General features: G+C 45.2%; 1 long non-coding RNA gene across 1 annotated transcript; it reads left to right on the top strand.

Moving 5' to 3' along the window:
* Nucleotides 1-3,649: 3,649 nt before the first annotated feature.
* Nucleotides 3,650-4,490, top strand: LOC105515168. Its single transcript, XR_001002275.1, has 2 exons — nt 3,650-3,758; nt 4,193-4,490. It is a non-coding gene; the product is annotated as an uncharacterized LOC105515168 (long non-coding RNA).
* The last annotated feature ends 543 nt before the right edge of the window (nt 4,491-5,033 follow it).

The following is a 5,033-nucleotide window of genomic DNA, read 5'->3' as shown; positions in this document are numbered from 1 at the left end:
TGTTAATTGTTGTGATGAATCTATGCATTTTTTCTCATCCTGGAATCATCCATGACTTCCTACTTGATCCATCAGATATCAGTATCTCACTATTTCTGGACCCCAGGACACTTTTCCACCACGAAGTTCTTTTTCTGCTTACAGTGCTACTGTCTGTGTTTCCCATCTCTGTTTGTGGAGATCCCAGTGATTCTTTGGGACCTAACTCAGCAGGTCTCTTCCATCACCGTAGCTTCCACAGGGCTGTACTTGTACCCTCCTTAGAGTACTCACCTCTTTCTGTTTTGTTATATTTTTATGTGTTGTATTATTTTCATTACTGAACTAAGAGAAGGAACCAACCACAAAGCTGCACCTCTACATTACTCAGTGAATGTGAGCCCCTTGTTTTAGCTACTTCTTATGTGTTTGGTGAATTGTTTTTAAAAGTGTGGTAGGAAATAAACATCCAAGAAGGTAGAAAGCCTTGTTGTATTTGGCAAGGAACAGGCTGATGCTACTGCTGGATTTGAATGCCAGCTGCTCCAACTAAGAGCTGTGCAATCTTGTGCAAGTTACTTAACCTCTTGGAGGCCTGTAAAATGGGGATAATAGTAGTACCGACCTCCTAAGATACTGAGTATTTAATGTTGCCAGGCACTGTCTTCACAGAACAGTGCTTGGCAGACGGTGCCTGGCAACATTAAATACTCAATATCTCAGCTATTTTTATTGTTCAGACTTCATTTCCCTATTTTTCGAGGTTTTATTCACATTTTTGAATTGTATTGCAAATAAAAGATAACCAAGAGCTATTGGCATGTGTAATGGAGGGAGGCCGAATGGCCACCTACATCAGGCACACCAGCAATATCCACTGAGAACTAATGCCTTGGTGACCCAAAGGACACTTGTTGAGACAGAAGAAAAAGTCCTCTTGACTTGAAGAACCAACCAGGCCAACCCCTGATCTCTGATCTCTCTGAGATCAGACAGTTGAGGTGCTGGTTCTCTGCACATCTGCAGAATAGGGACCATGATAATACCTATCTCATGGGGTTACAGTAAAGATGAAATGAGATCATCTGTGTAAAGCACTGAGCATAGTTTCAAGTACCTGCTCTACATTTGCTGTTGTTCACAGCATCTATCCTGGAACATGAGCTGATTGTTGAGAGAGGTGTGGTGGGTGTTCAGGGAAAGGTATCCTCATATTTCCTCCAGCCATCAGGAACCTCATGGGCAGCTCCACCAGGAGAAGCTCGGCAAGAAAGTGAGAATGCAAGCTTCTCATTTTTTTATTAGAAACGGTGATGAGGAGAGCACCTTCCCCTCTCTGCGAGCATCCGGTGCAGGAAGGCCAACATCTATAGCTGCAAGAATGATTGGGTCGATGCTGAGGCAAGAGTGAGGATTAGCAACAGAAGTGGCAAATTAAGGCCACTGACTGGCAGGCTGGGAAGAGCCAAGAAATCTGTATTAATCACCAAGGACAGAACATGAGCTCTTTGAGACCCTGCAGGAAGAAAAGAGGCTGAAAGTATCCACAGTTCTTCTGGAAGGGGGCTCAGAACCAGTGAGTTTTCATTAGTATGGCTATTGCATCCTATAACCCTGGAGTGACTCACCCAGACTACGGTGGCCTGAAGCACTCGGTTACACACAGCACAGAGCCACTGTCCCAGGGAGAGAAGTTTCTTTGCTTCCAGGTGCCTCTGTACCTAACTGTTACTGTTTTTTTCCCAGGGTCCCCAAAGAAGAGAATTCCACCAACTTTTCTTGGCACTCTCTGCCAATAATTAGCAATTTTTTCTTTATGTCTGTCCTTATTAATGCCTATTCCTGTTCAGTTGTGCTCATGGAAAGATAGCCAGCGTGGTTTGCCCTCTCCCAAGCAAGTACATCTCAGAGTCCAAATGGCACAGTTGCCTTCAGTTAATTTTCACTTAGATCTTAACCTTCTCAGTTTATTTCCACTTGAACTCTGGATATTAAAGTAGAAATAATGCTTTGTGACCTTTAAGCAGGACACCAGCTGCTTCTCCACCCTTTCCCCTGTGGTTTAGTGATCCACACAGTCCAATTCTGCAATAGCCTTGTTTCTGGAGTTCTAACCTCCTTCCCAGCAGGGAATGACTAATGCTCAGAGCCACGCATCACACCAAGGTTTACCAGGCAGAGCAAATAAATGGTCATCTGAGATGTGCTTTCAGACAGAGATCTCTGTTCTTGGCATGAAGGTTAAGGTTAGTGGAAAAAAATCCCACCTCTGCCCCTTTCTGTTCAATTTTGCCCCTTTATTTCCCAAGGACATGATGAGAAAGATTTTTAAAGTGATCACAGTAGTTTATCTTCATGACAAGGGCGGAGTTCCATGAGTCCTGTGACTCCGAGGGACCCATGACTGTGGGGTGGGCTTGGAACAAACTCACTGTTGGCGGAAGCTGTCCACTGCCCCTATTTTTTGCCCTGGCAAAAATAGATTTCAATGGCAACTTAGGAAGGGGCTGCGATGGGGGAAGAGGTTGTGGTAAGAGAACGTTCTCTCACATTCTCCAAATCTTCCAAACCAAGCTTTGCTCCATGGGACCACTTCGCCCAGAAGTCTGGGCAGGAGCTCAGGCTCTGACATCGTCACGGCTCCGAGCCTGATGGCTGGGAGGAGGCGGGGAGCTGGGTTACCAGCCAGGAAGTAAGGGAACTCTACGCTTCTAGAGTCCCTTGTACTTACTGGGATGGTGTTCATGGCTTCTGCCCACTGAGCCGTCCAAAACTCATTTTGTCACAGCCAAGCCCAATCTCTCCCCATTCCCTGCTCCAAAAAAGAAACCTCGCTGCAGCTTCATAGACACTTGGTCAATCTGCAGTAATAAAAAATAGAGGCAGTGGGGCAGGGGGAGAGGGAAAGAAAAGAGGCTGGGGGCTGGTGATGGGAGAAGCTGAGTTTGGAGTTGCAGAGTGGGAAACTACAGGATGCTGGGAACACACAGGGGAGGATGCCTCCTTAAAGCAGGCTTCGGACTGTGTGTGTGGATCCCCTTTGGGTTTTGGGATAATTAGGGAAAGATCAGAGTTATCTTGAAATTCCTTTTGTTTGCAGGACTGCATGTTTGGCTGCTCTGTGGGGGTCCAGGCTGTGTAAAGGTCACACGTGTAAGTGGATTATGGGCTCATTCATCTCCACAGGGCAAGTTGGAGAAGTTTTTCTTGACTCACTGGAAACAGAAGTAAAAGGCTGAGGAAGGCATTGTGGGGCGGAGGAGGTGATGTGGTAGGGAGGAAGGCATCCGTGTTTGCTATTGACTTTCTATTTCTTCCGCCAGGGAGCCTGGTGTCCAGGTTACCTGTTGCCCGGCAGTGGAGCAGTCACTTCATGTCACTGTGTCTCACAGTTGTCTCTGCTGTTGGCAGCTGGATGTGGGAGGGAACAGTGAAGAGACTACTAAAGTTTAATGTCCTTTTTGTGACCAACTTTTGTTGCTGGCACCTTCCTCTTGGAAAAAGACACTGATTTATGACCGAACAATCTCTACACACAGAAATCAAATCGTTCTTTCTGTCTCTTAGCTTATTTTTGTTTAGAGGAGCGGATGGCTTCCATAGGCTGTTCAGAAAATGGCTGGGACAAATCGGAGTAAAAAAACTTAAAGTTTTTATTTCTGTCTCTTTCTCCCCACAGAGGAGTTTGAAATTCTTGCTTCAGGCCATATGGAGTGGATATTCCTTCCAGAAGGAAATTACAGACCACTCTCTGTTTCTACTCAACTGCTTTTCAATCCGTAAGTGGACTCTTTGAAGCAGCCTTTTATTTACCTCAGATTCTGACATGAATAATTGTTTAATTGCCTTTCAGCCTACACAAGATAAGGAACCATGTCTCAAAAGTTGTGTAATTCTCTTAACTAAACAATAGCCAAACCATCCAGAGTAGTTTTCAAAGAAAGAAAAGAATTCCTCACACATGTTAAGCATTTTATTCTTTTCAAAGTGCATTGCTCTGTGTTATTTCACTAAATTGGATAATATCTACGAAAGCACTGTGTAAATTACATCACATAACAAAAAAGTAAAATGTTATAACAATGATTGATTTGATTTTCCATGTGGGAAACTGAGGCTTCATGGGGTAAGTTACAATCCCAAATCACAGCAGTTAAACGGAGCCCAGATGGAGGTCTGTCTTCTACCTCCAGATGTGTCATCTCCTCTGCAGAGGATGCTTCACCTCCTGGGGCCTTCCCAGTGGAGTCCCAGGATCACCCGCAAAAGGTTTCCCCAAGGGTGGGGCCGGAAGCAGGGCTGTAGGTGTGTGTCCTGAACCTCCCACGGACCCTGCTGGCTCCCTTCAAAGGCTTCCGGCATAGCGACTTGCCTTTCCATCGTGTTCAGTCGTCACCAATCAGCCGTCTGCAGACTCTTCTCCCTCATGTTGTGGCAGAGGAGTTGTATATTCTCTAGATTTTAAAAATATATAGGTTACTTGTTCTTTAAAAAAATTGTCTCTGAAATAAGCTCCCAATCCATTTGCATATTTTTAAAACGTGTTAGCAAATTCTCATAATAGGATTTGCGTTTGTTAGAAGAGGACCTGGGGCAGAAATCACAGAGGGATGAAGCACCTGCCACTCCCCCATCCCTCAGTGGGTGCAGCCCACCCAGGGAGGCAGCAGGATACAAGGTCGAGGAGTACTCCCAATACCCCAAAACCCCATGCAAAGTGCAGAGCAGCCTGACAGTAGGGGCAGGATACCGGAGGGAAGGGCTCAGGAGAGTTTCAAATGCATCAAAGGACACAATCAAAACAGTGAAGAGGCAACCCTAGGAGAATCAAAGAAAATATTTGCAAATCATGTATCTGATAAGGGATTGGTATCCAGAATATATAAAGAACTCCTGGCCAAGCACAGTGGCTCATGCTTGTAATTCCAACACTTTGGGAGGTAGAGATGGGAGGATTGCTTGAAGCAAGGAGTTCAAGACCAGCCTGGGAAACAAAGTAGGACTCCATCTCTACAAAAAGAAAAAAAAAATTAGCTGGATGTGGTAGTGCACAC

Source organism: Colobus angolensis, unplaced genomic scaffold, assembly GCF_000951035.1.
Source record: "Colobus angolensis palliatus isolate OR3802 unplaced genomic scaffold, Cang.pa_1.0 Scaffold255, whole genome shotgun sequence".
NCBI classification, from domain to species: domain Eukaryota; kingdom Metazoa; phylum Chordata; class Mammalia; order Primates; family Cercopithecidae; genus Colobus; species Colobus angolensis.
This window is presented reverse-complemented; position numbering and strand designations above follow the sequence as displayed.